Here is a 23410-nt window from a genome sequence, read left to right on the forward strand (position 1 = left end):
AAAGTGCTTAAGTTCCTCTCACAGAAAATACAGATCTCATTGCAAAACTTCCACGTTTATCAACATTACTCTCTATAAAGCCTTTAAAGAATTCCATGAATGTAGATTTTTACTAAGAAAACTAATTAAAACAGCAACTGAGTCTTCTGTGAATGCTTTTTTTTTTCTATGCAAACAACAATAAGTTGGGCAATGCATAGGCTGTAACCTCATACAGTCTACAAATTGAAGAAAGTAAGTGCCTGAATTTACAGTGGGAAAAGATTCCAAATTTATATAATTTCATTCTATTGTTATTTTTTTTTAAACTTCAGTTAACAAAAGAAGAATATAGATCAAAGCCAATATCCAAAATAATAATAATAATTTTTTTTTCCTTCAGAACAACTGTAGGGGTTTTAGTATACAGTACATGATTTGAAAGGTTTTCACTTTAATGCATTCTCCAAAACTGTACTTTAAAAAGTAGATGATTTTATGGTAGCATCATTATCCAATTCTACTATGCAGCATGTCTGAACCATTAAAGTCCAAATGAAGAAGGAAAGCGAATTTTGAAAATAAGTGGGCTCATATGAGTAGTAGATCCCTCAAAAGATCTTTAATTAGTATTTCTTTATATCACACCATAAACTTTGCAATGACATGTCAAACTGTAACAGCGGGTTCAGTTCAGCATTCCCCAAATTAGGTGATTGATCAACCTTAACAATGACCTTGCTAAAATAAAGCTTGCATTGACTTATCTTACACTCCTGAAATTACCCAACAGTTATTTCATACTTTCCATTTTCTTAGCACAACTACCTCTTAACTGTGTGCATTAATTAAACAAAAATTCCAACAAAACTCAAATTTTGTCTCCCAAACGAATGACAAAGGATGAATTCTTCATTAGGCAAGTGTCACTTCATCTTCTTTGATCACATTAGATGCAAGGCTTTGGAGACATATTAATAGAAGCCTTGTGAAAAGGAAGAGGAATTTAATATTATAAACAGCCAGAGACTTACTTCTCCCACTTGTTTTAAATGTAGTGCTCTTAATATTTTTAATCAACATTCACATAAGGAGCACAATTGCAGTCATACTATTCTGGTTTGTGAACTGTAAAATAGCAAGTAATTCCAAACAAAGAAACAGGGAATAAATATTTAACTTTATTCTTTCCGAGATTTTACTTTTCTAAATTTCCTGGGACTTGAACCTCATTAAGAAAAACAGAACAAAACCACAGAAACAGTATGTATATGTATTTACTTACTTTACTAGACTTGTAAGAAAGGGTGGGTAAGTTTATTTACTCACACCTGTATAGAGCTCTTCACTGGGGAAGAGCAAAACAAACTGGAATGACTGGTCTAATCCTTCATAACAAGATCATACATCAACAAAAGGAAAAAGTAAAGCAAGGATGTTTCATGAAATTGTGCTGTGATATATGTTGGAAGTTTGATGTCATTTGATAGCAAAACATTTTTTTTTTTTGCAGGAAGGGCAGGTGTGTCCAGAGAAGCCTCACGAGCAAAGTTACCAAAAAAAAAAAAAAAAGAGGGAGGAAAGTGAGAGAAAGAATGAACACAGGTGAGAAAATACAACAAACTGCATTTTCAAAGTTCATAGAGCTGTTACTAGTAACAACCTTTAACTTTTCAAATCTGAGTTGCACTTGAACTTGTCCATAGAGGGTTTACCTATATGTGGCTGTAAGTAACAATGAGATTTCCATGTCATTTCAAATGTTTTTCTTTAAGCAAAACCAGCCCAAGCCAAAAAAGATTCATTAATTAAATAACTTATTGTCTATTTTCCACATTTACTCATAGCATATATTTGTAGTGTGAATATCTTACTGTCTATTCTTCCCTAGGAGTAGGAAGCAAAATGACATTGCTTTTTCCACTTTCTGTTCAGTAAAGGCTGACCTCTAAAAGCACATTGTATGTGAACCTCCCTTTGCCTTGAGATAGCAACAGAAATCCTCCATCTCTCTGAAACAGCTGGCATTGGCCATCCCAAAAAGCCACTACAACTTGGCAGAAAAATCTTCCTCAGTGTCAGTTTGAAAACAAATCTTAAATGATTACACTAGTGATAACAGTACTTGGAGTTTTCCAGGTTCTTTATTCCATACTGGCAGTACCACTGCCTGTCTTCTAGCACCAACACACTGATTTGCAGTTCACTTTACAGAATATGCCTAGAAGATGCCATCAGTGAAAAATGCTCATTGCTGCAAAATGACGCTAAAATGCTATATATACATTTTAGATTTTAATATAGTAAATTCTTTCATAGCACTAAACTAAGCAATTATGAATTCACTATCTAATTGAATGTGTATACTGTTATGCTATTAGTGTCACAGTAAATGTATTTTTTTTCCCACAGCTGTGTCTCTCTGAATCACAATATTGCTAGAAAGGTGTTATTTTCTTGTAGAACTTAAGTCCTGAAATTTTTTCTCTGCTGTCAGCATGAAAAGGTCCCTTTCCTGTGAACAAGATCACAAAACAGGAAAACAGAAAAAAAATATAGATAGATAGATAGATAGATAGATGACGATAGCATAAACCTTAGAGAAAAGAATACGTTAAGTATTTATAGAAAATAGATACTTAATCTATGAAGTATCTAAAGTATCTATTAGTAGATACTTAATACTAGAGAAAGCTTATATCAAAATGAACTCTGTCTTTTCTACAGGGCAACACTAAATCCAATTTCAAATTTTATAAAACTTGCAGCTCATTAAAAAAAATAATAATGTTGTAGAAATTTTCTTGCATGTTAATGAAGAAAAAGAAAATGAAATGGATAAAAATCTGATATTTTACCACCTATTCCTGAGGATCGATTTTAAGCACTAAATGCAAAGCTGGTCATCAAGAAGTAGATGCTATTTTCAATTATTTCTATCAGTTTGGAGCAGACAGAATGTACTCTTGTGAGTTCTTGTAACTTACATTTTAAGATTTCATATTTTTAAGATTTAAATATTTGTAAGAAGCAATTATGTACACATACCAGATTCTTTCTTATGTTCATGGAATATTTAGTTTTATGTACAAGATCAAACACTAGTAACCAGCAATTTTCAAAGCTTTAGTCCATCTTACACCCTAGATTCACCCCTCATAAAATCCAATCACTTTGATGAATGTCACTGTCTAGGGACACTACAATCCCAACAGTCGAGTTGCATAGGGGAAAACTGGGTTTTACTGGTTAGCTATGCAAAAGTCACAGTGAACAAAGGAATTGGAAGCAGAGAAAGGAAGGTACTGATACTATCACAAAACTCTCTCCTTTGTTGTGGAAACCCTGACCTCAAAATCACCGTCACCATTTTACAAGTGAATGTAAATGAGGTATTAGGTGCTTAAATTGGTCATAACTATCCTGATTAGTTACGATATAACTGATGGGACCAACTGACACAATATAACAGAGTATTTCAAAAGAAAATCAATTATATGTATAAGATAGGCAAAAGATGGAAGAGAAAACAGATGAAATGATTTCATGAAAACCATACACCAGGCAAAATTTAAATCAAGCTTGCATCCAGTTTTTTTGATCTCCAAATACAAGACTGATAGCGAAATTCTATCTCTTGCTGAGCAAGTGATGTAAAATTAGATTTACAAAGATTATTAAGCTACCAACATGTGCACAGTGTGATTTTCAAAGTGCATTACAAGACTGGGTAATATATCCTATTAAAATCAAAACACCTTTGAAAGAGCTTTGAAAACCTGATTGTCCTCTCAGTGTCTCATTTTTCCCCAGTTAAGCACTTTTCTACAGCTGTATAGACACAAAACAACAACTGAAAATACTTTTGTGTCCTCACAAGAGAAAGCTGCTGCACATTTTTAAGGGACTCTCATACACCTACAAAAATAGAATTAAAATTACTTCTGAAACATACTTCCTGTTAAATATTGTCTGGGAGTTATGAAATTAGAACCTCTACTCCAAAAATAACCTCAGTGAGCAAATGAGAAGGATGTGCCTCGAATCTGTGGAGCAATACAGCTCTTCAAACAGGCATGTGCACTTCACACAGAGCAAAAGTATTATGGATGATCACATAAAAACTAATTAAAATCTTCCCATATCACAAGAGAACGCATGTTGAGCCCCTTGAAAATGGGGGGGGAGGGGGAGGGAGGGAAGGGGGATATCAGCATTCACCAAAGCAATCAAGTCTAATCACCACAAAAAAAAAAAAAAAAAGACAACACAACATTAAAGAAAATCAAAAAAGAGAGGAAATAGGACCGAAATAAACGATTAAAACAAACTCTGCCAGAATTTTTAGGCTCTGTGCTGTACCACCAAAAAAAAAAAAAAATGTAAGGAAAGATGAAAAATGGCTTTGCACTTTCAAATAGCTCCTAGCAGTATTCAAGCACTGTTCACTGTTCTTACTGCTTGAAAATCACTCTAAACAGTATGTAAGAAGTGGCAAGAGTGTAATGAATTTCATCTCTCAGAAGGATTCAAGAAGCAACAGGGTCAGAGAAAGTCCATAACTAATCAGACCAACAACAAAAAGCCAAGATCTAAAAAACTGGGGTGACAAGAAAACTGACTTATTTAGTCATAAGAAATAAAGGCCAGTGTAAATGTCAGGTATATATCACACACATATTTTACTTTGTTATTATTGCTTAAAATATCTGTTCCTACAAATGGGTAGGAAAAGGTTTTAGAAGTCAAGGATCACTCAACTTCTACCCACCTAATGTATGTGAAACTAGGTTTCTCTATCTCAAAGCAACAAAACAGGCTTACAAGAGCCCCTGTAGGAGCTGCACTGGAGGGCACCCAGCACGCTGCTGCCTTGCTGCCCAGCTTCCTGGCTCTGTCAGTGTTCGTGGGATGATGTCTCTTCTTCTTCACACTGTCAGTTTTCAAGTGATAAACTGCAGCCAGGAGTCCTTAAAAGCCCTAACTAAGAAGGGAGTAAGTGTGCTTGACCTCTAAGTGTCACCAAAGAGAAAAAACTTGGTAAGTTAGAAGCAAGATTTTCCCAGTGAACTTTTTTTTTTTCTTCTGAGAAATTTGCTTATTCTGCAAATAAAATTGCTCCTCTCTCCAAAATTTAAAACAGTATCAGCATATCTTATACAGTATTTGCCACACCTTTGCAAGATGGAATTGTGTTGTCTTTTTAAATTTCACCTTCTTAAAGGTTAGTCTGTAGAAATCAGATCTAGAGAACTGGATGAAATTTCTTTGTATCTATAAGATTTAGATGACTGTACTGCAAAGCATAAGAGTCATATGTTATGAAACCCTTTCAAACTGCATATCAAAAAACAAAACAAAACAAAACCTTCACAGAGAGTCGTTGCTGTGAAATGTTGTGTTATGATGCAAAACATCTGCCAGTCCCTTTTGCAGCACCCTGACTGCCATCATAAGGAACTCTTAAGCACCCTGTGTCTGCACATATACAGTCAGTTTCAGTATTGTTTTTATTTTTTATTTTTTTTTAATCCACTGCTAAATCTCATTCAACTTGTCTGTCAGTCTCTGGCAGCCTCTCATCTACTCAATGCACCTGCACTAGCAACCAGAGCCTGCCTGTTTGACCACAGAGCTGAACAAGCTTCCACAGAGCACAGATCTCCTCCCTCACCACATTCTTTCCTGGTAAATGTTGTATGCTTTGCTGACTCTTTCTGCTAAGCTGAAGATAATATATTTCAATGCTGATGATAAAAGTTTTGGGTGTTGGAAATGCCATCTACATGATATGCTATCTACTCTACGTTTGGTTACATAAATCATGTAAAAGTAAATATATTGAAATTCCTCAAAATCATCATAAGAGGTTGTATACTCTGTTACATTAGGAATGCTGAATTTTGACATCTGATTGGTTAAATATATCACAGGAGTATTCACAGTGAGCACTCTCCTTTCATTTCCCTCCTGTATTCTTTGCCTGGCCTTAGCAGCTACAATGATATACGAGCACTGAAGTTAACAAAGCACTGTTTATCTTTTCCTGTTATTCTGAACTAAATGAGTTTTTGCTGATTTTGTCTACAGTCAGCTTTATTGAATTTCACATAATGCCAGGTTGTTTTTTCCGAGAGGATGTCTATGGCAGATACTTTTGTAATTCAGACAGTTGATCTTCCTGGTAATATCTAAATGGATTAGCGCATCCCAGATGACAAATATTTAGCAGCTTCTCTGTTTCAAGTAAAACAGCATAGCTGTTTCTTCTACTTTGCCAAAAATGGCAAGGTATGTATTTCATATAAAGAAGAAAGGAAATACCTGAATGGTTTCCACATGTTATTTTAGTGGAGATGTTGGCAGATACATACATAATAAAAGATATGCCAAAGGCAGCCTGATCTGAAATAAAATGTTGTTTCTAATAACCTGTTTTTTATCTCTAAACCTAATCTTTGTAACTTAACATGTTGGACCATCTTTCTACATTAATTGCCAATAAGAAAGATTTAGTCAATGAGCCTCAGATTAGCTAAATTAACACAGTAATGGTCTCTTTGAGCAGTCAAACAGTTGTAATGTAGTTCCCAAATGATCAACAAGGGTCTGTTATACAGTGACACATCAAAAGACAGAATTTATTTCATGTACATCTATTTTTATTGCTTACATTTAGCCCAGGAACTCTTGCAATGCTTCACTGATCTTCAACTCTGATGACAGCATCATCTGGTAAAAATATTAATCTTAAAGTATAATTACTAATACCAGTGCATCTTCCTGGACTTTTTTTTTTTTTTTGTGTGTGTGTGTGTGTTTGGTTTTGGATATCTCAGTCAGCTGAGATACCCAACCCAACTCTGAACATTGGGTACGTTAATAAAGGCATCCTTTTGGTAAACTATCTGCTCTATCAGCACCGTCCCTTAATTCTGAACTTTCACTTGATATCTTATAACATCAGGTAAAATATGTTGAACAGCAGATCCTGTGTTAGTACTACATCTTCATAAAGATAAATTGCAAAATAAATCTAAAGACCTCCAACCTATTACCCTTCACTACTTTTCAGTACTTTTTCTGTGCTATACTTCTATGCCTATTCAGTTTTTGGATTTAAACTAGACCTCCCATTTTCTCTCCCTTATGCTTTTCCTAAACTACAAATTATGACAACACCATGTTGAGATTTCCCAAATTCCAACACTCATAACATACTTTTTTTTTTTTTTTTTTTAAGTATAAGAATAAAACACTAAAGCATTTTTTTTTCAAGGAAAATGATTATGTTGCAGATTGCATTTTTCACACTGCTTGATGCAACTGAAAAAGACATATGCATAGTACAAGAACACTTACATATTGACAAAAGGAGAATTGGAAAGTTAATGTTATTGCAACAAAAACAAAGCCCAGATATAGTCAGTCACAAAAAATCATGAAATGCCTTTTGCACCAAAATTGCAAACACAAAAGGCCTTTTTGAACTATCACAATCAGCAAGACTTTTTTTTCTTGTACCCTCAAAATAAATGATCATAAAAGGAATAAGCATACAGAAGCCTGTTGCAGTGAAGTTTGCTTCTCCTATTGCAATGCTGTAACTGAAACAAGAAAAGTAACCAGTGTAGATGCTCAATTAACAGAACACCAGGAGTGAATTAGATTTATAGCAAAAATAAAATAATGTCTTATTATGTACTAATAACATTAAATAAAGGCAACTGTAATTTCCTAGAAACAAGTTTACCACAATAAAACTGGAAAATTGAATGCACAAATCTTCCATTGTTCTGACCTGTTTAAATCTACTGAGGTACAGCATTTTTTGCAAGACTTAGATGACCTAGAACAGGAGGCCCTTGTACAGACCCGCTGAAGTTTATGCTCCAAAGTAACATTATGAGTTCTTGCATAGACTTATTCAACCTTCCTTTATATAGTGCCAAAGTGGCATTGCACTCACAAAGTGATGAGCATTCATCCTGTGGCTATTTTACTCCATTTACTCCCTTTGAACCTAGCTGCATCAATTCAGGGACTGTAGAGCACAGTACAGACCTTTTCTAAAAATAACAGGCCTGTGTATGTTAAAATCTGAACTTGAAAAAAAAAAAAAGATATTTCAAAAATACAATATGATTTTCATTAAATGTATTTATTATACATGTCTACATGTATTCTATATGTATCTATTTAATTATAGCTTAGAAGTGTCACCATTGTTACTAATATCATGGCTGGTAGCCTCAGTGAGTATAAATAATTTCTTACCATACAAGTTCCTGACTAAAAGCAGAAAAATAAGATTGTACGTAGTATTCTTCCCCATAATCTGACATCATCTGTGACTAGGTCTAATCTTGTCTCTATTCTACTGTTACTATATCCTTCTAGTTTTTAAGTTAATGCATGCAACACACAATAGGATTTGACTGTAGAAAACGAACGAAAATCAAGTAGTTACAAACAGCATAAAGGTTCTTCTTCATTCAGTTTTGCCACACCACCAAGAAGTGTTCTCTTTTGACTTGGCAAAGTCACTTTTTGTCAATATATTGCTGGTTGAAATATAATTTCTTTTATTTAGAGTAACTTATTTATAAATCCATCACTATTAAGTAAGTTGCTAGCTCAATGCAAAACTCATACAGAACCTCAGTCCAATCAATACCAAGAGTTTGATTTTTGAGCTATCCATCAGCCATACGAACTCTATCAAAGAGTGTAAAACTATTCTGTTTGCAATTGAAGTGTCTTGCAGAACTGAAGGTTTGTCATTATGACACAAAATAAATATTATAGCATCTGGATAAAAAACGTGCCTAAAACTGTAAAGCAACCATATCTATAAGGAGTATGATATCTTAAGAAACATGGAACAAACAATACATCACTTTTTCTTGCCATGTAAAAAGGTGTTCAGTAAACACAGATAATGAAGACACTAATGAAAAAAAATGTTGAAAGACTTGATGTCACAGAGATGAGCTTATGTTTTGGAAGAAACCCAATGGGAATGCAGAATCAGTCTACAAAAACAACTTAAAATTGTTAGGTCTACCTAGGAAAGCAGTAAGATCTCCAAATATTTTCTCAAATGTAAAGTAGGCCAAGAATAATTATTTTAGAGGCTCTCTGTTCCACTTTATGTCAAACAAGGGAATGAAAATAAAAGAAAATGTCCTAGCAAGGTGGTTGATGCCTCAAACCTGTCAGTGTTCAGGAAGCATTTGGACAATGCCTTTAAGAAAATGGTTTAAATTTTGGTTAGTCCTGAAATGATCAGACAGCTGGACTCAATGGTCTTTGTAGGTCCCTTCCAACTGAACTATTCTATTCTATAATAAACTCTCCAGTAGGTTGTTAATTTTTATGTATGTTCAATATTTTACAAGTACGGTTGTGTCTCACAGTCTTTCAAATTCCAAACCAAGGCTGCAGGATCATGTTCATTAGGTGGCACTATATCTTCTTCTACAAATACCTTACGTGACATTAAATGGACACGGCTGAGAGAGATGAGTGGACTGAATTTGGTCACCTGCCCTAATTTTACTATGCACACTGCTTAAAAAGAATTACTCTTTATGAGGAGAAAAATGAGCTTCACACTAAAGAATTCAAAGAAAGTGGAAACTTTAACCACAGCAAACATGCCTGACAGAAATGTATGTTAAACAATCAGACCCTCATTTCTCCCTTTAAAAGGTCAAAGAAATAAGCATGTCTGTAGATTGCCTCTTTAGCAAGGAACCAAATTTGCAGAAGACCAACATTCTCCTGCAGGGGGGGAGGGAGGGAGGGAGGGAGGGAGGGAGGGAGGGAGGGGGAGAGAGAGAGAGAGAGAGAGAGAGAGAGAGAGAGAGAGAGAGAGAGAGAGAGAGAGAGAGAGAGAAAAGGATGCACTGTCTGTTTAGTAGAATGCTGGAGAAAATCTTATAAAAATGCATACTACTAAACACATTATTCATACCTCATCAAACCCTGACATGTTCTGGAATATGCTAGTGCCAGACTGTGTCACTTCAACTGAGTTTGACAGCAGGTAAATTACATTGTGCAAGAGTTTAACTAAAATGAAGTTGCTCACCAAAACTATCTTGATCTAGATAGGATATTCAATGTTAGAAAAATATTCTATTATTAATGAAATAACAGAAAGAAAACTGACATTAAGTTTATTTTTCTGCTTTACGTTCTGCTTTAACTAGCAGAAGGTCATAGAAAGCAGAAACGAATAAATTTGTGGAAACTTTTTTTTTTTTTTTTTAACCTTTTTCTCTTCTCTCTTTTTGGAACCACATTTATCATTTAAAATTATCCATCAAAAACTGTAATTGAATGCCTTTCAGCCCTTAGATTTTGAATACAGCTTTGAATAGCTGTGCTGACTGATCGCTTCAATCACATGGCATTGCTGGTACACTCTGACTTGACCTTCCCAATAAACATTTAAAGGACTGGAATAAGTCACTTCCAGATCAAAGCTTCATGAAAGCATATGGTAGTATGACTACCCTATCCAATAGCATGACTATTATTTTCATCTATAAATATTCATATGAATACTAAGTTTCTTAAACTCAGATTACTAGAAAACAGCTGCATGAGCAACCACTACTGTCATCACAGCAAACCTAGTGTTTGCTATACAAATACGTTGGACCTTCCATATAGCTAATTTGGGCCTTTTTGGATTACTTAATATCCACATAATATTTAGTAATAGATGCATTTAGATAAATTAACAGACAATCCAGTAAGTTAGAAATAGGCTCACATTGAAAGATATCACGCAAACACCTATTTCCAGTTGGCAGCAGCTGCGAAGACCTCCTTCTGCCCCCCAAAATTTGTTTTATAGGTGATTATATTGCTGGAAATGTTTTAAAACTGCTAGCTACTTTAAAATAATAATAATAATAATAAATTATAATAGACAAAATTAGTAAAAGCAGCAAGTTCTTAACTATAATGCTATTATTGTAAGTCCTTTTATAGTTAATTACTTTTTCAATAGTTTTTATTTTTAGTCTCTTACTGTTTTTATTATTGATGTTGATTCAACATAAACCAACTCTGTCATACTTCAGTATTTTCTGAAGAATGCAAACTATCTATGCTTCTGTGATCTTGTTGCTGTAGCTTTGTATCCTGATCACAAGAAGTAAGATTAGTGAATAGTATGACACTTGGTCAGCCTGCAGGTATGCAGCTAGAAAGGAACAGTATTTTTAAAATCCTCCCACAGAGAGAAACTTAATACCAGTGTTGTTGTTACTTTTTTTTTTGATGTTGTTGTTGTTTTTGTCACACAGTAGACATGGCTATTTTTTTCTTGTCATAATGAAACCTTTATTTGTATAAGTTAGTATGTTAGTATCTAGAGATCAAGAGGCCTAATAAAAGCTGTATCATAGTCAAAGAATGACAAGAGTACGGGAATTTTCCATTTACCAAGTTGATGAAAAATAGCCTAAGATATATTTCTCTAATTTTCATTCAAATTTCACATCACACATTCTGTGACTTAAGAATTTTCAGTTTCCCTTACCAAGACAGCTTTCTGCACACACCTGTTCCCTTCAAGTAAATCTGTATACAATTGTCGGTAACATTTCTTAGACTTGTTTCTTGTTCCTTCTACCAACAACCACAAAAGCTCATTTACTTTATGCAGAATGTAATTAGTTGGTATCGTATTTATTTGACAGCTTTTTCATTTTCTCAGTACTACGTAATTTGACAGGGACCATTACAGATCCGTAACTAGTCTTTCAGAATGACTTTCACAAGGTTAGCTCACTTATTAATTGACCCTTGGTAATGGTAATTTAAGAAGCATATTAATCTCATCTGTCAGTTCTACCACATACTAGATGTATAAAATAATTTGTCTTTTGCAAGGAGCCTTGCAACAGAAATGAAGTGTCTAAATTTTTAATTAATATGCATTTTCTTTCAACAAATGAGATTGGAGCGAAAGGAGACTTCTTTTCAGTGGTTTTCTTTATTCTGCTTTAAAGCTCCTGCATTTTGTTATTATGAAGATAAACACTATTTCACCAGTCAGTAAAGCCTATGATCTAAAGAATCTTCTACAAAGGACATTCTGTTATTCTCAACACAGATCCCCGAGACTTAGAAATGTGTGAACAAAGCATTCACCACTTCAACAGCAGTGTTACTTATTATTGCATATACTGATTAAAGGTTTCTTGTACTTAAGGAGATTTAATTCACTAAGAATATTAAACAAAAGATTACTATTTAGAAATTGAAAAACTTCAACCAGTATCAGATCCTTGAAGTTGTAATCTTTTAAAATCTGTTTTTCTAATGCATCATATGTTAAGCAGAGCCTGCAGTTTAGCTCTAAGAAAGGGTTATATAAAATTCTTAATCCAAACTACTAGTACGGGCTATGGGTAAGTTCTCATTTATTTCATTCATTTAGTAAATAATAGGAACATCTAACAGCAGGGGACGGGAGAGAAGAACTGTGTAAAAAAAAAAAAAGCTGTGCCCTTAGCGTGTGATTGTCTGCACTTTGTAACACATGGATGAAGTGCGTTTCTCCACACTCCAAAAATGCACAATGCACACAGTTCTCACTAAGGTTAGCACAGGTTTGAGGTGGAACAGTAATCCTACAGTCTTCCTTTAACAGCAGAGAAGTCAAGAAAGTACAAGGTAAAAGGTGAGGTCTTCCTCCACCCTGTTTCTACGTCTGCTTTTGTGTCCAAAGAATTAAGAGACTTTCTGAAGGATAACTTCACAAAGAGGAGACCCTTATGCTGTAAATCCAGGAAGGCTGTACCAAGAAGACAGGTCAAGCCAATATTCGTGCACTACCTTACAATCTTTTACAGAGATAGCTATGTTTTACTTCATACTTAGAGTAGATTGCTACCATTACCACGTAACAGCAATGCAAAATCCTCTCTGCTCTACAGGATATAAAGCTATTACTAATACCAGAGACTTTACTATGTAGACACCTTGCAAAATTAAGCATGGATGACAGGCCATAGCAATCAGTGTGTTCCACAGCATAGTCAAGGAGGGCCTTCAGGAAACAGGAAAATCTGGAGGTTGCTGAAGGTGGCTAATTGCCCCAGGTGATTGCATTCAAGTCCTGTGGCTGGGGGTCGTGGACTCAACACTACGAAAATCCACCTCCCCGGTGCTTGTTTTCTAGGGAAGGAATGGGAAGCAAATGTAGATGACACTATACTAATTTCCCACAGGACTCCCCATGTGACTTATTCCCCACTAATGAAGACTATCTATTATTTAGATTAACTCAGCTTCAAAGTGGAGTAACAGATGTAAGACCAAACTGTTACCAAACATATTGATAAATGTTACCATGCTTAAACTCCCATTGGTTCCACAAGAATTCAGATCAGGACAGCAATTTCTCAAGAAGCAATCACTTGTATGTTTAGAAAATGAAATAAATATTTTATATAAATGCATGATAAAAGATATAAGCAATAATACTAAGAAATTCTGTTTTAGTGAAGCTTATCCTACTGGAATATTCAAGCTATTAATAATTTTGATTATTAAAATCTAGAGGCAGCTAGGCCAAAACCACAGCTCTGTCTTTACAGAATTTTACAGGTATGTGATTATCTCTTTCCTCACAGACATCATGCTGGATTTTGTTGGCATATATTTCAGGCACTTAAAAAATTGCTAACCATCTTATTTATTGGCTATATCGTCACAATGTCTCCCCCACTGTTATAGTCTACCGAATAAATACGTATTCAAGCAATATTTAGAAAAAAAAAACCACAAATTACGCACTTGACAGAATACAGTGTCTCCTTCAGAATCATTAGTGTCAATCATATGAGTACAGTTTTAAGTGCTGTTGAAATTCATGCTACTTAAACAATTGATCATCATATGGAACCAATCCTAATACAGCCATAAGTATATACAGTACCAACAACTCATCCCCTACAGTAGCATCTGTATTTTTAACAATATAGTAAGAATGTACTAGAAAAACAATGCCTATCTATCCACTCATAATTAACACAAGCAACTCAATTTCTTAGTTTTTAACTTTTTGAACTTTGGAAACTGTGATTTTTGATGAAGACAACAGATTTTAGCATACACAAAGAAAGCTCCTTCAAGAAAGGATATGGACCCTGTATTCAGATGACAGAAGTCAGGAAAATCAAACCAGACTGTCAAATTGTTAATAAAAGTATCTTATCTTACTGCCTGAAATTCCTAGAATTCAGTGACATCAGCTGAACTGCTTTGATTTTTGCCAGCTGAACATTTGCATCTCATTTGAAGATCTGAGTCTAAAATGTTTCTGAAGACTTGTTAATGTCACAGAACTTGTTACAGAGAGCAAGCTTTCCGCTCTGTGGCTTTGTATGCTCCTACCAGCTTATAATACAGCAGCAAGGATTAGAGATGACCTCGACCATGTATTGCACTTCTCCACTGTTATTACAAGATTGGCAAACTACACTGTAATCAGTAACACTTCTGCTGCTGAAAGAGTTATTGACAGCTGGAGTATCCTGCCTGTTACCATTTTCGACAGTAAGTGGAGAAACTAACCAAATCATCAAACCAAACACATTCTTAACACTTTCCTTTGTAACTTCTAAATCCCTAACATCCATACTGTATCTTCAACTAAGTTACTCTAGATTAGTATCTGTAATAAAGAAAAGAAAAATGAATAAATTGAAGGGAGGAAGGACTCCTGGACTTTCAGTGAAATCACTTTCATACATTGAAAGGTTTCTGTGAGTAACAAAAACCATACTTTGCTGTTTGTTCATTTTTTTATATTCTGTAGTGGTTATTGTTATTTTCTGATGATTACTCATCTTTTATATTTGACAGGAAACCCATGTGCCTAAACAACTTACTTCACTTTATATTAGAGAGAGTAATGCAAACAGAGTACAAAAAGACAAACAATAAAAGTACTCACGCACACACACACCCTGCTGATTATTCAACCAGAAATTAAACACTTAAAGTAGGAACATTTAAGTACAAGAGGAAAAATCTCTTGAAAAAAGGCTGCTTCTGCAACTCAGAAAACGAGAACGTCCCATATGCTTCCTACAAAAGGTTGACATGCTGTAGGGATATCCATCATCATAGTGGTTCTCATAAAACTGTAAAAAAAAAAAACACCTTTATACTCGGTTTTGCAGACCTAAGGGGATTGTATTGCACTTTATTAAAACCTTAATTAATATCAAAGGAATCCATAGTTGCAAACTTGTACACGTCTTCACTAGGATAAATAATTATTCACAATAGTACGACACATGGTGTTAGTGTCCAAACAACAGGAGTACAGAGTCAGGGGTGGGCCAATCTGGGAGATCTACAGAGCCAAAAGTCAATGCTGAGGACCTGACAGCTGTACTCCACACCTCTCCCACTAACCTCCCTCTGATGATGAGCATTTGCAGCTCAAGTATGGAAAGTTCTTTGAACTACATCTTCCAGTTTGCTTTCATTCAAAAGGACTCCAGGTCAGGATCTCCAAACCTATTGGGAGGATTCATTTCAAAACATCCCTCCTGATCTGAAATAAAAGCTAATGAAAAGAGACTCAGATTAACTTTACAGTCTCACCTACCTAGTCATTCTGCAACTTGTGCACTTTCCTCAAAGTCCCATGCAACTTGTCACCAGCTTTACCTCCACTGGCAGATCCAGTTCTGGATAATGCCTGTTGCTGAGCTCACTTACTCATATTAAAAGACAAACTTGTGGTATGAAACGTTTGCATCCTTTCTAAAGAGTAGTTATGGAGGAAGCGTCACACATAAGGAAGTTGTTTGTCCTTCATGGAGGTGAAACTCCAATCAAAAATAGGCTGTTATGTAGACAGGGCCTACATACAGGCCTAGCCTTCCCTTTATAGCCAGAATAAAAGGAGCCCCCACAAGAACCTGAATATTGAACTTTATCTGTGTGCAAGTCAGAATTCAGGCTTTTAATATTCATTTTGCTTTGCTGTTTTTAAAATTTTCCAAGACAAAAAAGTAAAAATAAAATAATTGAACACTTTTTTTTTCATACAAAATGTACGTTCTGAATACACATTAGCTGACATGAAAAAAGAAAGAGAAAGAGGAAAAGTACACAACACAACTACATAAATCTTTTATGAGAATGGAAGCTTCAGGAAGATGTAAAAATCAGCATAGAATATACCTAGATTAAATGGAATTATCAGTTATGCTGTCTGAAAATGAAGTGGGTACAAGTCTGATAGGCCTGCAGTTGCAATCCTATAGGTTGCTTGGTAATGGGCATTGAAAAATAAGTCTAAAAATCTGTTAAACATCTTCTGCAGGTTGCAGAATAAGGCTGTTTCAAGATACCTATTGTAATGAAATGTTTAATAGTAGTTTTATCTTTTATTGGAATATGGAAGTGCTGTGCATATATGCAGAGATTAAAAATGAATAGGGCAGAGAATGGGATAAGCAGGGAAAAGGGACAGATTTGTAAAAACCCAACCATGACTTTCTAATGAGCCAAGCCAATTTTGTAAACTAACCTTTAAAATGCAAATTGCACTCATTCCTTCAGTAAACTGTCAGCACAGAATCTAAAAATGTAAAGAACAACATTTCTAAAGAGTGCTGACTAAATTCTATGCTCTCTATTTTCACATTATTTCACCTTATTGCTGCTTATTATTTCTATTATGGTAATAGCAGGAATAAATTGAGATGCTTACTGGGATGAGCAGCGTATAAACTAAACTATGTGGTTAGAGACAGACCCCAATTTGTAAGCTCAAAATCTAAATTTAAGATACCCTCGTAACTGTGAAGAAGACATCACTGTGTTGTTACTTAAATTAAAATACAATCTCTGTGGCAAATTTTGCTGTAATCCTTCAGAAGCAAACTATGCTGTACCACCTGGACACTGTGCCAAAATTTAAGCTGGGAAGAATGAATGTTGAAAATCTTACTATCAACTAAATCCTTTGTAGATCTCATGGATGGCTTTTCCTAGATCCTGATAGATCTTTATGTAGGTATTTCATCATCAACATGGGAAACACTAAAGGCAAGTTAGCTAAAAGTGAACCATCACAACATATAAATTAATGAATAATTGAAAGACCCGAAGAGAACTTGGAAGTAGCATCACTCTACCGCAGCTTCAGAAATTCAAAACTAGCACTACCCTCAAAATCTAATGATTACTTCACCTACAAAAATTTCTGTGATATTACCTACAAGTTTAGCAATGGCCAGACATCAGAAAAGAGAAACAATTAAAGGCATATGATGATGGCAGCACAAGAGCAAATAACAATTAAAAAATAATAATAATATATATATATACACCTTTATTTTGGACAGTCAGGGAAGTTTCTAACCAGAGCAACAAGGGTCTGAATCAGCTTTTTAATGGGAACTTGAGTGTACAAAAACCAGAGTGATGATGGAGTTGGATCAGTTTATGCAACAAACTGTAATGAGATGAATCATCATATATGAGATCCCTTTCAGTGCCTTTTCTAAGGCCTAGGATCCTTCTGGGGTTCTTCTCACTCTTTCTATACTTTCCCTTCCTTTTGGCAAAGAGGTGGCAGAACACAGGGATAATGCAAAATGAGTTCATGCTCCTTTTCATCATTTTTTTTTTTTTTTTTTTTTGATGTTACATTTGAAGAAGAAAACTTGTTCAACATATTCTGGCCACCATCATGGTCAATGCTTGACTCTGAATACTTTGCTCTAGACAGCTCTTCTCCTTTTTCCACTGTCAGTTTTAATTTCAGTGAAATTCCTGTATTCTACAAATGCAGAAAATTTGCTATAAGTGGTAGTGGTAGTTAAAACACAAATACCATAAGTCTTTTCAAAATTAATGAAAACGAATAGCTAAAATGACCAAATGCCAATTGTACTCACTGAAAGCAGTAACAAAGCCAGCTCGGACTGCAGTAAATCAGGATTTAACCTTGTATATCCGATCTGAAAATACTCAGTTTACTATATTTTGCTTGTACCATATGGAATGTAGATATAAAAACTTAGCTCCCACTCCAGAGCAATCAGCCTTGACTACAGCCACACCTAACATCTTTGCACAAACAGATGGCAAGTCTCTTAATATTTCATGGCACTGCCCCTCATAATTATGGCTTTTGCAAAAATAAACAAATCACACATTACACAGCACTTTCCATCTCACAATAAAATAAATAAATGGTAACATTTAACGGAAGTTAAGTAGATAGAAGAGCAGAAAATTAGGATTTTTTATTTTTTAATATACAACATACATTTACAGCCTACATAAATTTGGTGACTTTTCCATATAAAGCCTTTGGAGAATGTGCTTTTTACATTATAAATGTATAATTGAATGATAATTATTAAAGTAATAGCTATAATGTCTAATGCACTATTTGTTAACACTTGGTAATTGACCCCTTAGATTGTTTAACACTCTCACTTCACTAAGGTTATTTAATTATAAATGGAATCTATTATCTAGTATTAACCAGCATATCAAGTATCATTATCTGATTAGTGAAGAGTGATTATTTACAAAAAAATTAGATAGTATTTCAATGAACAAGATAAATATTTAAAGCATACATGTATGTTCTGCAAATTAAGCTTAAGCAAAGCTAAAGGTCTATCCAAATAGGCACAAGTAATTGGACAGTATAATAGCAAACCTCTCACTAATTCTGATAACTTTTCCCTTTCAACTGACTTCAAAGATATTAAACAATTTTCCAATCAAAAGCCATTTTCCTTTAAATTTAAAATTTTACCACGATTTGAAGAAATGAAACTTGAGATGAAGAACCAGATTAATCTTTCAATATTATCTATGAATTCATCTCTCTCAGCTATAAATTATATAGAACATAATCCAAAGACCATACAAGCCAAGGGAAGTCATTCTTTTTGTATTATTTTGCTACATCATTTGCTAATCTAAATCCCACTGAAAACACTGGAGTCTCCCTAGTGACATGCTGAATTTGTTTTATAGTCTTGCTTCGTCAAAACAAGCAGTCACAGGAAAACATACAGAATTCTTGAGGTAAGAACTGGAGATTCTTATCATCAATGACATTGCCATTTGGAACTGCAAAAGTCTATTAACGTAAACAGCCATTTTACATCACCTCATGTATCTTTCTGTTCTATAGAGAATCCATATGGAAGGACCCTTTACAAGACTTCTGTGTAATTTCCTCAAGTTCTTCACATAGCCTTGGTATATTCTGACCTGTCATGAGTGCCACTGTTTTAGAACTTTCTGTTTAAATCCTAAGAAACACTTCTAAAAAGGCAAGAGAAGTAAAATCGGGATCCAGGATGGAAATTTCTAGACAGGGAAAGCTACTATATGGACTACTATATCTTTTATGGTGTTGCTCGCCTACTCCCCTCTTTTCCTTTACTAGCCACAAAATAAAAATAGGAATCTATGAAAATGCCTCTTGCCAGAAAGTGCTCAACTATCTTTGAAGTTCTTCAGCAACAGTAGCACTCAAAGCTATTGTTACAGTATGACACACACACATTTTCTTTTCAGAGTGAAAGAAAGTAGGTCTCTCTAAAACAAGCTGTGAGTAATTACTTCTTGAGGTCCTATTCATAAAAAAACATCTGTTTTATAGTCAGGTCACATTTATTCCACATATGTTTTTGTGTGCAATTCAAGTTGATTTATTCTATTCACAAAGAGGGAAAAGAATATTCTTTTCCTAGTAAAGACCAGAACATTGCTGGGGTCAGGTGAATGCTCCTTTACTCTCTTAGTAAAAAGTAATAAAAATTACAGAGAAAAATTTAGTATCAGAATAGCTTTGTGAGCTACCTGCTAATTGAAGCACCATGGTTCATGAGCACATGAGCACGTTTCACCCCTATTCAATGGCTCATCTCAGGATCACCAGCTACTGAGCTCTTGTTGCTAAGAAACACTACTCAGTTATATTTGAAATATATATTATGAAAAGGTGCTGCTTTTCTTTGGGAAATGAATGTGTTGCCAGATTGACAGTCATGGAAACAGGCTGAGCAGTATGCATTGCTTCTTTCAGTGTTCTACAACATAGCCAACCATGCTACCTGATTGATGTGTTTAAAAATGTGAAATACTAGTTCAGTTGTTGTCAGTATGCTAAGACAGCTAAAAGTGTACTGCACCAATTAGATTCAGCCTTTATTATAAAGATATTTATTCACATTAAGCTAGAAACTGAAACTCAGAATCATCATCTAAGAAAATAATGAATTAATACATAACTATGAAATACACATAAACATATATCATATCTCTGTGTATATACACACACATATATGAGCTAGTAATAACAAGCTGCTTCTGTTTTGGAGCAGACTTACACTCACGACAATTTCCTCACTGAAGAAAATTATTTCAGTAGGACCATACTGTTGTTTCCAACGACAAAGAATTTAAATGATGCATTCACACCTTCCTCTCCCCTTAAGCAAGCCTCTTTGGCTTTTATCAGCAATGAAGTATGCATAACTGCAGATGAATATTAAAGTAAAAGCACAGTTTGTTGAAAGACCTAAGTTCTCCTAGGTGTAAATAAGCAAACAAATGAATATATAAATTCATAATCTCTTAAAGAGCTTCTCTTGACTCTAAGATTTCAAGACTACAATGCAATTTCTGCTATGGGATTACTTTTTGTCAGCACATTGATTGTAGTCATAAACCACACTCATCAGAAAGGGTTAATCTTAAGAAGACACACAAGTTGAATCTCTTTTCAACAATGCATTAAGCTACTACTTATTGAAATACAATTGAAAAATAAGACTATCATCTTTTCAACTCAACTGAATCCCCCTAAAATTAATTTTTTTTTTTTTTTGCAAGATTTTTGTATTCATTTTCTTGTGGATTATCAAATATCTTGTCCTTCAGTCACAACAAAAGTTGGTAGGTCAACAACCTTAATTTACCATAGTGTGGTAACTCCTAAGGTATTAACATTTATAAGAAGCCTTTTCCAATGGAAAGTTATTCAGCACATTACCTTTTTAAATAATAATTAGGGCTGAATTGCTACCCTCATGAGCTAGTGATGTCTTTGGTAATTCAGAAGATATGATAAGTGCTAGATCCTATTATGCTGAATGTTACTGCAGAACCTGTATACCCTAAGTACATTTGATTCAATTTTCAGCTCATAGGAGGCCGCTTGATATTATGTAGTGACAGAGCAATAGGGTCTGTCAAAGAGTTGCATATATTTAGGTGCTAAAATCAGGAACATTCACTGGCACTGTATGATATAATATCTTCTGTGATGCTCTTCAAATAATGGGGGTTTGAACAAAATGAATGTTCTGAAGAATAACAGTACCAGAAAATGGAGTTAGAATTTGCTGACATAAGCAAATTTTAACATAAGTGAAATAAATTTTCAATTGATGCAAAGAGTCATTCTAACTTCCTCAATCTTCTCTTGAAACTGTGGTTCTGCTTCTATGATGCATCAATGACCCTTTACAGCAGTTTCACAATGTGAAAGAAGATAAGAGCGGCCATGAAAATAATTTAGATTTAATTTAGGAATACTTAACATTACCCTGTCATGTGAAGTCGTTTCTTTTTAAACTATGATGTCTATCAAATTCCTTGCTGATATGATACAAGGCCATGAAAAAAAAGTCTACAAATTCTCATTTAGTATACATCTCGGATATTTTCATTCCAAAATATGTATGTTTTCCTGTAAACTTATATGGATCAAGTACTGAAAAATATAACTGGAAACAAAAAAAAAAAAAAATCAAAAGCTCTAAACTATTAAGAAATCATTTTTGCTATTCTTAGGGAAAAAAAAAAAAAGCAATGGCACAAAATTATGGCCTGTTTATTTCAAGTCGTGCCAGAACAATACCAGTGTTTGAAGGAAAAAAATATTATTGTGCCAATGAACACACCAACTTTTGCTGTATTCAGCAAGCATATCCTGTCAGTAAATGCACAAAAAAACCACTTGAAATTATATTCTTTCTTTCTCCTTGCAACATATAGATCTTTTTCTACCAAATAATTGAGCATTTCATATTGCAGTAACCAACTTATGGAAGGCGGAAAAGATTAACTTATAAAAATTTATGCATTTTTTTTTCCAGTGTTACTAATTCTTGGAATTATGATCTTCCCATTCACGCCCACAGGGTGTGCATGTTTGTTCTGTTTGTTTGATTTTTATGCAAATAGGTAAAGGTGATCAAAAACAAACAGTTGTTCAAAAGAAAATGAATTTAAAAAATACAATAAGGCAAAGAATTTAAAACTTCCTAAATACTTACTGCCACTGACTTAAACCTGCTTTTTTAAAATTTCAAAATATGATCATTGTTGTATACATTTTTATTTATTCAAATAAGATTATATAAAGTGAAAAGGCAGAATAAAATAATGATCAGATTGCTTTATGCTCAAAACTTTGAAAACTATTAGGACATGAATACTAGCATGAGGCTAGATGATGTATTAATCTAACTGAGGCTAGATTCTGTAAATATACATTTTTCATATTTTTCAGGTAGACAAAATTTGAAATAAAACTATTTCTCTAAAAATAAAATATAATTTTAAGCTTTAAAAATACATTTCAAAGAAGTGCTTCACTTGAAAGGTCTGCTTGGAATATAGTATTTGAGTTTCCAAATCACACTTCTGAAAAAAAGTAAAAGTACTGTTTCCCATAGAAACTGTATATTTTGGATTCAAATCTCCAAATATCTAACTAACCCACTAATCTTGGCTGAGCTTTCCCTCAACCACTAGGATAAGGCATAAGCAAGCATTTCTGGGGAAGTTATTGACATGTAAAAGTAAATTTTATTAATATTGTGAACAATCTTGTACATGAAATAAATTCTATCTCAAGTAATTGATAACTCAACCAGAGTTGGGTGAATCAAGTCATGAAAGAACAATCAACTTTAAACGATGTCATCTAGAACAACTATAGTAATTAACATAAAAAAAATCACCAAACTAGATTCCAAAGAAGTTTGTACAGTTAGACAAGGAGTACCTGATTCAAGATTAAACCTCTATTTTAAATATTTAAGTTAATCAGACTTTGACTGCAGAAGTAGTTATGTCCAGTTGGAAAGACAAGAATCTTTTACTCGCTGTTGAGCTAACTTTAATGTCCCTGTCTTCTCTGCGCATACACACAGTACCATATGTTTGTTCATCAAATTCTCCTCTTTCAACCCTACAACATGTAACCAGAACTATTGATTTCTTTACCTTTAAAAAGTGTATATATAATTCTAGCAATTTGCTCCTCAATGTAGTAAGAAATAATGCATGAAAATGTGAAATCTTCTACATCACTCAGGTTTGTACAATTTTG

General features: G+C 34.2%; 1 protein-coding gene across 7 annotated transcripts in view; it reads right to left on the reverse strand.

The window, feature by feature from the left end:
- The window catches only part of CDH13 (cadherin 13), a 489849-nt gene that overhangs the window by 215311 nt on the left and 251128 nt on the right, over positions 1 to 23410 (reverse strand). The window lies entirely within an intron of this gene.

This window comes from Anser brachyrhynchus (assembly GCF_964034855.1).
Source record: "Anser brachyrhynchus genome assembly, chromosome: 12".
Classification (NCBI taxonomy): Eukaryota; Metazoa; Chordata; class Aves; order Anseriformes; family Anatidae; genus Anser; species Anser brachyrhynchus.